The sequence below is a fragment of the Hyla sarda genome, chromosome 4, assembly GCF_029499605.1.
Source record: "Hyla sarda isolate aHylSar1 chromosome 4, aHylSar1.hap1, whole genome shotgun sequence".
NCBI classification, from domain to species: Eukaryota; Metazoa; Chordata; class Amphibia; order Anura; family Hylidae; genus Hyla; species Hyla sarda.
This window is the reverse complement of record NC_079192.1, coordinates 156,761,584-156,773,592: the sequence shown is the minus strand read 5'-3', so window position 1 is coordinate 156,773,592 and position 12,009 is coordinate 156,761,584.

Sequence of the window (12,009 nt, the reverse complement as noted above, 5' to 3'; positions counted from 1 at the left end):
TATGGGCAGAGTCTTCTGTGGCTCCGTTTCCTACTGAACTCTCCCTGTCAACCTAATCTAATCTTCCGTCCTCTGCATATTTCCTGAAAGGCTGAGAGGAAACACTTTGGACCTTCACTTTGTGAATAAAAAGTTTTTCCCTAATATCCCTCATTGTGATCTTACCCCCCCCCCCCCCCAAATCTAAGGAACAGAGAAACCACACCCTATGCCCATCCTCTACACTAGGCCTGGCCATACACATCCCACACTGTACCCATCGCAGACACTGGTAGCCTCCTCAGAACTTTAGACAATGGTATATAGCCACCTCTGTCCAGACACAGCATATAGGCTGGCATTTATAATTTTTCGTCTATGGCAGTCGTTTTTTTTACACCTTTTATTATCCCAGGCCTTTCCCGTCATTGCGCCTAATTTATCAAAAAGGCGCACGCAAAATAATGTATTTGGTGCAATCACAAACTTCCTCCCAAAGCTTTACCTCACACTTTTTTGGAAGACACTTGTGAGAGAGAGTGGCAGACACGGTTCAGTCACAGTGAATTTGGCGGGATCTTCACAAGGAGTGCGCAATGAAAGCTGTGGGCCATCTCACACAGTGACTTGAGAACACGTACCTCGGCTCTTCTACCTCTGCTCGTCCAATTACAGAGATGCTGTGGGGACTATTCCTTGCACCTATTGCAATGACAAAATAGGGTGATTTCACATGCAGCTGGAGGAGGGCTGAACAGTTTAAATCCACCGGATCTCACACAATGATCACATCATATTTGGCGAGTTGTTGGAGATCCATTTTGGTTACCCTTTTGGTGGGAAAAATATTCAGACCCCAGGCTGAATATTAAAGAGTAGCTGTAGCCAAACTAAACTTTTAATATATTGTTCCTTATGTTATTATAAGACACTTTGCTATTTACTTGCTATTAAAATTCTCAACCTTTATGTTTTTAATGTGATTGTAAAAACAGCCACTAGGTGGCTCTGTTCTGTTCTCAAACAGTTAATTTGGTCTCCACCAGGACTTGCAGTAGTCCAAACTCATGAAGTGCCCAGCACTGGCATGGCGAGTCACAGCTCTTGCAGGCTTCAGTGACGTCGCCCATGCTGGGAAACGCCCACTTTCTCCTGCCGGGAACTCTCACAATGTGAGCAAGGGTAAGGTATGATACAGAGCTTTTTAATGCTCAGAATTTAGGGCAGGAGCAGTTAGGGAATATAATCTGAGTTAGTTTAAAAAATATGGTTTGATGACAGGTACTCTTTAAGGCAATGCTTTGCCAGCTTGGTTAATGAGGTGTGGAAAAATCTTATTGGTCTGTGCATGAAGCTTAGTGACAGGCTGGCATATTAATCCTTTCATATACAGTGGGGCAAAAAAGTATTTAGTCAGCCACAAATTGTACAAGTTCTCCCACCTAAAAAGATGAGAGAGGCCTGTAATTTTCATCATCGGTATATACCTCAACTATGAGAGACAAGTCCATAAAATCACATTGTCTGATTTTTAAAGAATTGGGAAAATAAGTATTTGGTCAATATCAAAAGTTAATCTCAATACTTTGTTATATACCCTTTGTTGGAAATGACAGAGATCAAACGTTTTCTGTAAGTCTTCACAAGGTTTTCACACACTGTTGCTGGTATTTTGGCCCATTCCTCCATGCAGATCTCCTCTAGAGCAGTGATGTTTTGGGGCTGTCTCTGGGCAACACAGACTTTCAACTCCCTCCAAAGGTTTTCTATGGGGTTGAGATCTGGAGACTGGCTAGGCCACTCCAGGACCTTGAAATGCTTCTTACGAAGCCACTCCTTTGTTGCCTAGGTAGTGTGTTTGGGATCATTGTCCTGCTGAAAGACCCAGCCCCTTTTCATCTTCAATTCCCTTGCTGATGGAAGGAGGTTTTCACTCAAAATCTCATGATACATGGCCCCATTCTTTCCTTTACACGGCTCAGTCTTGCTGGTCCCTTGCAGAAAAACAGCCCCAAAGCATGATGTTTCCTCCCCCATGCTTCACAGTAGGTATGGTGTTCTTTGGATGCAACTCAGCGTTCTTTCTCCTCCAAACACAACGAGTTGAGTTTTTACTAAAAAGTTCTACTTTGGTTTTATCTGACCATATGACATTCTCCCAATCCTATTCTGGATCATCCAAATACCCAGCAGGAGCGAGGTGGCACGTGTGCCGCCTCACGATCACGTGATTGATCGGTTGGAACGACCGACCAGTCACGACCCTGCTGGGCGGTGATGGCGATCGGGGCCGGCGGGGACCCTCTCGTGTGCGGTGGCGGCGACAGGAGAAGCAGGAACGGTGGCAGCAGTGGCGGCGGTCCCGGATACAGCAGGAGGTGAGGCCTGTTCACCTCTTGCTGTTGCTTAACAACAACTCGCAGCATGCAAAGCCAAAGGGTATGCTGGTAGTTGTAGTTTTGCAACAGCTGGAGTTCCAACTACAACTCCCAGCATGCCCTTTGGTAATCTGTGCATGCAGTTCTATGAAAAAATGTGCATCCAGCTGTTGCATAACTACAACTCCCAACATGCACAGACTACCAAAGGGCATGCTGGGAGTTGTAGCAGTGTGCCTCCAGCTGTTGCAAAACTTCACATCTCAGCATGCCTTTCGACTGTCAATGCATGCTGATTGTTACAGCTGGAGACACATTGGTTGTGAAACAGTTTGTTACCTAACTCAGTGTTTCGCAACCAGTGTGCATCTAGCTGTTGCAAAACTACAACTCCCAGCATGCACTGAGAGACTGTAAATGCTGGGAGTTGTAGTTTTGCAACAGCTGGAGGCACATTGGTTGTGAAACACTGAGTTAAGTAACAAACTCAGTGTTTTGCAACCAATGTGCCTCCAGCTATTGCATAACTACAACTCCCAGCATGTATGGTCTGTCAGTGCATCCTGGGAGTTGTAGTTTTGCAACAGCTGGATGTTTGCGCCCCACCGCCCCCATGAGAATGTACAGGGTACATTCACACGGGCGGGTCTACAGCGAGTTTTCTGCTGCAAGATTGAGATGCGGCAAATTTTCCGTAAATCCGCCCATGTAATTGTACCCTAGAAACACTACACTACACTACAACTACACAAAATAAAAAGTAAGACACTACATATACACATACCCCTACACAGTCCCCCCCCCCCCATAATAAATAAAAAAAACACGAGCACCTTTATATGGGTAATGAGCCGGCATCTTGTTATATGTTGAAAATAAAAACATTTCATAAGCACATCCGCTAGTTTTGCAAAACACTAGCCCCCTGATAACATATGTAAAGATTGCCAAAATGGGGGCAAACAGACTCTAGGAAAATGAGAGAACACATGGCGGCCGGATTCAGCGGCAAGCCTAGATGTAGGAGTTTCTCTCACGCCACCCTGGGCATGGTGTAGATTTTCCCCAGACAGAAGCTCTTAGCGCCTTGAATAGCACCTTTTAACAAATATCGCAGTTAATTCAATACCACTGCATGGTCAGAAGTGAAAAAAGTGTACTGCAACTCAAAAACATCTGTAATGTCCTTTTGTTTGTGCCTACAATAGGCGCAAAGAAACCAGGATTGCGCCCAAATAGCGCCTTTTGTAGACGAAAAAAAGGTGTAAATAAAATGATAAATGCCAGCAATAGTCCTCTCACATAGGTCTGTTATTCATTCCATACAATCTCCTCTCCTAGGTAGCTGGTAGAGATGAGCAAACTTACAGTGATTCGATTCATCACAAACTTCTCGGCTCGGCAGTTGCTCACTTTAGCCTGCATAAATTAGTTCAGCTTTCAGGTGCTCCGGTGGGCTGGAGACTCTCTCCTAGGACTGTATCCTACTTTTCCAGCCCACTGGAGCACCTGAAAGCTGAGATTATTTATGCAGGCTAAAGTCAGCAACTGCCGAGCCGAGAAGTTTGTGATGTATCGAATCACTAAGTACGCTCATCTCTAGTAGCTGGTGCCTCAGTCTTTTGTGCAGTAGTGCATCAACCATGTGAGAAAGCTTGTACATTTCAGTATTGTGCATATTCCAGTGGTTTATTTCATCAGTACTTTCTCCCACATCTCTGATAAAAATAAAGATCAAGTACATATTTACTAAATATAAAACACATTATATATATATATATATATATATATATATATATATATATATATATATATTTATAAAAAGGTTATACCAAATATATGTATGTATATATACACCAGACATAATGAGTAGGGTCCCAGCATTAGTTACTTAATTGAAATATATACTTCAATAGAAGAAAAGAAGAGAAAGTAGGCGGCAACTCACCAAACGTAGCTTCAGGCTTATTTTATTGTAGCAGGTGAACATACAAGTGCAGACGCACATGCAAAGAGCGACGTCCGTTTCACACAATACTGTGCATCTTCTGGCTCAACAGTATTGTGTGAAACGGACGTCGCTCTTTGCATGTGAGTTTGCACTTGTATGTTCACCTATGTTTGGTGAGTTGCCGCCTACTTTCTCTTCTTTTCTTCTATTGAAGTATATTACAGTTGTATGGACTTTGGTATGCTGAGCACCACCACAGGCTACTATAAGTGACTGTGACCTAAACCTCGGCACAGGACTTCTGCAACACTCCACAGCAATCACAGTAGTGCCAGTTGGGACTTCTTTCTTTTGTACAACTTAAATGAAATATATATGTGTATATATATATATATATATATATATATATATATATATATATATTTATATAGCCGGTAATTACTCACCGGTAATTCTGTTTTCCCATCCCCATGATAGCACCACCTGAGAGAGGGACTCCGCCCCTAGGGACAGGAAACCCTGGAGAATAAAAGGAAGTCCACTCCTCTCCGTCCTCAGTGAGTTACAGAGACCTAGAGGAGCCTTCCTACTTAGTTAGTAATAACAGTCATGACAATAAACAATAATAACTGAATCAAAAAAGAAATATTAATTTTAATATGTTACACCCATGTGATCTAAGCACCGGTGAAATAAACTATTTAGAATAAACTAAAGGGGTAGGAATTCAGCGGTGCGGTCATGGCTCGTGAAAACAGAATTACCGGTGAGTAATTACCAGCTTTTCCCATCGCCATGACAGCACCACCTGAGAGAATACCAGAGACCAAGATTAGGGTGGGATAACAGTTTGGAGATCCTTACGACCAAAGGATAAATCACGACCAGGTGGCCACCTTACAGATTTGGTCTATCGAGGCCCCTCTCCTCTCTGCCCAAGAGGATGCAACTGCACGTGTAGAGTGACCAACAGGAGGAGAAAGGCCAGAGGAGACATAAGACAAACGAATAGCCTCCCTAATCCATCTAGCTATGGTGTCACTTCTAACACTATTACCCTTATTCTGGCCACAGAATTGTACAAATAGTTAATTGATTTCCTAAAATCTTTAGTTCTTTCCAAATAAGAAATAACACACCTCCTTACATCCAGCATATGAAAAGACTTCTCTCTATCATTTGTCGGATTACTACAAAATGAGGGTAAGACTATTTCCTGAGACAAATGAAAATTAGATACCACTTTCGGCAAAAATGCTGGGTCAGTCCTAAGAACTATTCTATCATCTAGGATACGAGTATATGGCTCAAGGCAAGAAAAATTCGCTATTTCACCTACTCTACGATCAGAGGTAACAGCTACCAGGAGAGCAGTCTTCAGAGTCAGGTGTCTGATGGAGATAGAGGAATCTGGCTCAAAGGGTTCAACGCATAACATATTGAGAACTAAGGTTAAATCCCAAGGAGTTTTGGAATCTGGAGCTTTTTGGTTGCCTTAAAGAATCTGTCATCCATGGATGACTGACTGTAAACTGAGAGAACAACGATCCTAGGGCTGATACTTGTACTTTGAGAGTGGCTAACTTTTTTTTTTTTTTTTAAATCAACTGGTGCCAGAAAGTTAAACAGATTTGTAAATTGCTTCTATTAAAAAATCTTAATCCTTCCAGTACTTATTAGCTGCTGAATACTACAGAGGAAATGATTTTCTTTTTGAAACACAGAGCTCTCTGCTGAATCACGAGCACAGTGCTCTCTGCTGACATCTCTGTCCTTTTTAAGAACTGTCCAGAGTAGGAGAAAATCCCCAATAGCAAACATATGCTGCTCTGGACAGTTCCTAAAATGGACAGAGATGTCAGCAGAGAGCACTGTGCTTGTGATGTCAGCAGAGAGCACTGTGTTCCAAAATGAAAAGAATTTCCTCTGTAGTATTCAGCAGCTAATAAGTACTGGAAGGATTAAGATTTTTTAATAGAAGTAATTTACAAATCTGTTTAACTTTCTGGCACCAGTTGATTTAAAGAAAATAAAAAGTTTTCCACCGGAGTACCCCTTTAAGACCTTTTTCTGAAGGAAGTCCAGGATTGATGCAATACAGTGACCCCCCCCCCCCCCCCCCCCCCCCGCCGACCTACGATGGCCCCGACATACGATCATTTCATCGCATGTTAAAGGCAGCATCAACCTACGATGCTTTTGTATGTCGGGGCCATCGCATAAACGGCTATCCGACAGCGCAGACTTCTTCAGCTGCCACCGGATAGCCGTTTACGGTGCCCCGTGTGGTCCACTGACGATCACTTACCTGTCCTCGGGGCTCCGGCGTGTCCTCTTCGGGATCCCCTGCATCGTCGGCGCTCTCCATCGTCGTCATCACGTAGCTGCGCACGCCGTCCCGTCATCCAATAGGAGCGGTGTACATAGCGACGTGATGGCAGCGACGGAGACAGAGGATGCCGGGGAAGCAGAGGCCTTGCCGGAGCGTCGGGGACACCCCGGGGAGGTAGCGATAGTGATGGAGGGCGACATCCATGGCAGCGGTGACGTCCGGAGTGGCGGGGGACACGTGAGTATAACCTCCAATACCAGTGGGTCTTCAACCTGTGGACCTCCAGATGTTGCAAAACTACAACTCCCAGCATGCCCGGACAGCTGTTGGCTAAGGTTGCATAACCTTAGAGCATCTGAGGTGGAGTCAGCTAAGAAGGCCACCCCCTTACAGATAGTGGGGATGGAAGACAAGAGCTGTTCCCTTGGTGCCTTATTTTGTATGTTCGAGGTTAACTGATCTAACCAAATTAAGACAGATCTGGCCACAGAAGTCCCTGCTATATTAAGTTTCAAGGCTGCCCCTTAAGCTTCCCATGTTCTTTTAAGAAACATGTCCATTCTTTTATCCATTGGATCCTTAAGGGTCCCAAGGTCTTCAAAAGGGAAGCGACCCCTTCCTAGAGATTTTAGAAATAGACATCAATTTTTGGGGGGTGATCCCAAGTTTTAGTTTCAGTGTCAGCAAATGGATACTTTCTCTTTAGAGCTTTAGGGTGCATTCCCACAGGGCGTATACGCAGCGTATTTGACGCTGCGCAAAATTTATGGCAGCAGCGGGAAATACGCTGCGTATCCCTTGCTCACTATACACACGGGGCTTTCCGGCGGCAGCCCTATGCGTGTAGTGAGTTTTGGAGGCGGAGCCATATGCCGGCGTGTCTGTGACGCGCGGCTCCGCCTCCAAAACTCACTACACACATAGGGCTGCCGCCGGAAAGCCCCGTGTGTATAGTGAGCGAGGAATACGCAGCGTATTTCCCACTGCTCCCATAAATTTTGCGCAGCGTCAAATACGCTGCGTATACGCCCTGTGGGAACGCACCCTTAGGCAAAAAAGTATTTTTGTCAGGGTTCTCCCATTCCTTGAGAATAACTTTAGAGATAATCTTGTGTATAGGAAATACTCTATTGTTTTTAGAATCAAGACCCTCAAACATGATATCTTTAATTGACCTTGGTTCCCTGGGCTCTTCCATATTTAGTGCGGAACAAACCGCCTTCACTAATTGGTCAGTGTCCTCAAAGGAAAAAAACGCTTTCCCTGAGGAGTCTTCCTCTGACTCTTCTCCTGAGTCCGACCCGTCTGGCACAATAATACCCTCTTCTTCAGAATCAGATTGATTTAAGACCACTGGAGTAGTAACAACATTTGAAGCAGTGAGAAGAGGTGCGGAATCAGTAACCACAGGATTAGCAGCTGTTATATTCTGAATGGATGACGATCTCTTTTCTAATAAGATCCTGCATTTGTGCCATAAGAGACGGAACTAAGGCTGGAACCTCTGACGTAATCATCTTATTAATGCAAGATTGACATGAAGCTTTCCCATATTCAGGAGGTAGTATTTCTTTATACATGTTACATTCACAATTTTATCTTTTTGGAAGATTTTCTAGGTGCATCATCACGGTGCTGAAAATAACCAAAAAGACCACAATTTAGAAAATAAGTTTTTGAAACATAGGAAAAAAACTCACTCAGAAACCGCCAGTACCAAAGATGGCGTCTTTGCAGATGAGTCAGATGGAGTACGCCTCGGGTTGTCACTGCTGGTATTTATGCTGGAACCACAGAAAAAATCCCCCACTCGAATGCTGGACAGGTATGGAATGACTGGCCAGCTCACAACAGGAGACAGAATGGCAGAAAAAGACTTCTTTTTAAATCTGCCACCTCCTGCACGCCGGAGGCCTGGCGTGCGACGTCACATCCACCTCCTTTGACCTCCGCCTTCCTCCGCAGCGTTACTACAGCGTAGTGATGCGGCTAATCTCCGCCCCTTACATGGCCGCAGCCGCCTGCTGCTATCCGCTTTGAATTCGCAGATGACGGGATTCTCCGCCAGCAGCCCGCCGCACACAGCAGACAGCCCGGCCGCAACCCGCCCGTATACCAGTGGCGGCGAATATTCAGTAAGTCAGCGCAGGCCGCCGGCGGAGGGGAGTGGGGCGGGAGATTTAAATAAAGGAGGACATTTTGTGAGTCTGGCTGAGATCCCCAACCAGGGCTCATATAGGGATCCCGTACCTCCTACACCAAGGGGCCCAGCATAAAGGATCCCACAGCCATTCAAATATTAGAGCCCCACTTGAGACAGGGCTCCTCTCCAGACTTCCCATATGGACAGAAAATCACTGAGGATGGAGAGGACTTCCTTTTATTCTCCAGGGTTTCCTGTCCCTAGGGGTGGAGTCCCTCTCTCAGGTGATGCTGTCATGGCGATGGGGTAAAAAATAAAATAAATAAATTATATATATATATATATATACACACACACACACACACTTTTAGGCCCTATTGACTGATAAAATATAACAGACCTTATGAACAGGGTTCCAGCCTTATTTACTCTAAATTTAGTTGCAGGTGCTGAGGCCTCTCCTTTCTCCATAGTAACTACTCACAGGAGCCCTGCTCAACTGCTCATGAGGTCTAAAGTAATATTGTAACGGAGCTGTGACTGCATTCCCATTTCTGGCCTGCAGGGCGCACTTGTGTGCTGTTTAGCATCCATGTTACAGTCATTAGAACCTGAAAGTATTGATCCATATTTTACAAAAAACGGGTCATTTATAAAGATCTGCATTAGAGATGAGCGAACTTACAGTAAATTTGATTCCTCACGAACTTCTCAGCTCAGCAGTTGATGACTTTTCCTGCGTAAATTAGTTCAGCCTTCAGGTGCTCCGGTGGGCTGGAAAAGGTGGATACATTCCTAGGAAAGAGTCTCCTAGGACTGTATCCACCTTTTCCAGCCCACCGGAGCACCTGAAAGCTGAACTAATTTATGCAGGAAAAGTCATCAACTGCCGAGCAGAGAAGTTCGTGACAAATCGAATTACTGCAAGTTCGCTCATCTCTAGCAGCAGTATTTACTATATCTATAGCAGTGCTTTCCAAACAGTATGCCTCCAGCTGTTGCAAAACTACAACTCCAAGCATGCCCGGACAGCCTTCGGCTGTCCGGGCATGCTGGGAGTTGTAGTTTTGCAACAGCTGGAGGCATGCTATTTGGAAACCGTGGGTCAATAGGTATACTGCACCTTGTTTATTACATTTCAGTACAGTCTGCGCTTGGCATTACATATACTATGTATCAAGTGTGACCACCCCTTTGCCAAGAAGCATTACCCCCCCATATCGAAACTGTAAAGAAAACCCAAGATCTGTGTTCCTGTGAAATGTAACTTTGATCTAATCTAGAGAAAAGCCAACAGCTGGGATCTTCCCATAGTTTCATTGACATTTGAAGCGAATTAAAGCAAGAACACCGTGAGAAGCCAGCAGCTGTGACACGGATATTGCCAAAACTGCCAGGGAAAAATTATTAGGTGGTGTAGCGGAGAGAAAACACCGATGCCAAGTTGTGTACTCTGACTACCCAGTTTGCCCATTTTCCCTCTAACTATTGAAATACTGGATTCAACGTGTATTTTTTCCTTTTTTTTTTAAAGACCTTTTGCCCCGATAGTTTCAGTTAGTGTTATATACACACACTACACAAATACACAACTGTCTTTTTTTTTTAAGCCTTAAAGGGTACTCCAGTGAAAAACAATATATTTTATTATTATTTTTTTCTCAACTGGTGACAACGTTAAACAGATTTGTAAATTACTTTTATTTATAAATCTTAATCCTCCCAGTACTTAGCTGCTGTATGCTCCACAGGAAGTTTTTTTCTTTTTAAATTTCCTTTCTGTCTGACCACAGTGCTCTCTGCCAACACTTCTGTCAATGTCAGGAACGGTCAAATCTCCATAGCAAACCTATCCTGCTCTGGACAGTTCCTGACATGGACAGAGGTGTCCGCAGAGAGCACTGTGGTCAGACAGAAAGGAAATTTAACCCCTTATGGACCACGGATTTTTCCACTTTCATTTTTTTGTCATCCCCTTCTAAAAATCATAACGCTTTAAATTTTTCACCTACAGACTCATAGGAGGGCTTTTTTTTGTAATGACATCAATCATTTCACCACAAAATTTACAGCGAACCCAGGAAAAAAATGTTTTTGGGTTAGCATTGGAAAAAAAAACAACACAATTTTGTAACTTTTGGGGGCTTACGATTCTACGCAGTGCACTGTTCGGTAAAAATGACATCATATATTTATTCTGTAGCTCAATACTTTTACATTGATACCCATATAGGTTTTCTTTATTTTACTACTTTAAAAAAATTACAACTACATGCACCAAAATTAGTATGTTTAAAATTGTCCTCTGCTGACCCCTATTTTTCCGTATATAGGGTGGTATGAGGGCTCTTTTTTTTTGCACCATGATCTGAAGTTTTAATCGGTACCATGATTGCTTTGATTGACTTTTTGATAATTTTGTAAAAAATTTTAGGCTATACAAAAGTTGACCAAAAATACGCAATTTTGGACTTTGGATTTTTTTTTGCGTGTACGCCAATGACCGTGCGGTTTAATCAAGCTTATATTTTTATATCTTGGACATTTACGCACGCGCGGCGATTCCATATATATTTTTATTATGTTTATATTTTTTTTATATGGAATTTGGGAAAAGGGGGGGGGATTTTAACTTTTAATAAGGGGTTAATGTGTATTTTTGAAAACGTATTTTTTATTTTTTTTTACAATTTTATTCCCCTTAGGAGACTTTTAGGAGGAATCATTTGATTCCTCATACAGATCAATGTGGTTCCATAAAACCACATTGATCTGTGTGCTCTGTGCTCGATTGATAAAGCCTGGTCCTGCCATTCACAGCACATATCAGACACAGAAACAGATGTAAGCCCTCCGGCTTCCTCAGAAGTGGATCGCCCCCACAGGGAGTAGTTAAACGGGTACTCCGGTGCTTAAACATCTTATCCCCTATCCAAAGGATAGGGGATAAGATGCCTGATCGCAGGAGTCCCGCAGCTGGGGACCCCCAGGATCATGCACGCGGCACCCCGTTTGTAATCAGTTCCCGGAGCGTGTTTGCTCCGGGACTGATTACAGTCGACCGCAGGGTCGGCGGCGTGTGACATCACGCTCCGCCCCTCAATGCAAGCCGACCCGTAGGCTTGCATTGAGGGGCGGAGCGTGACGTCACACCGGGGCGGAGGCGTGACGTCACACACCGCCCGCCCTGCGGTCGACCATAATTAGACCCGGAGCGAACACGCTC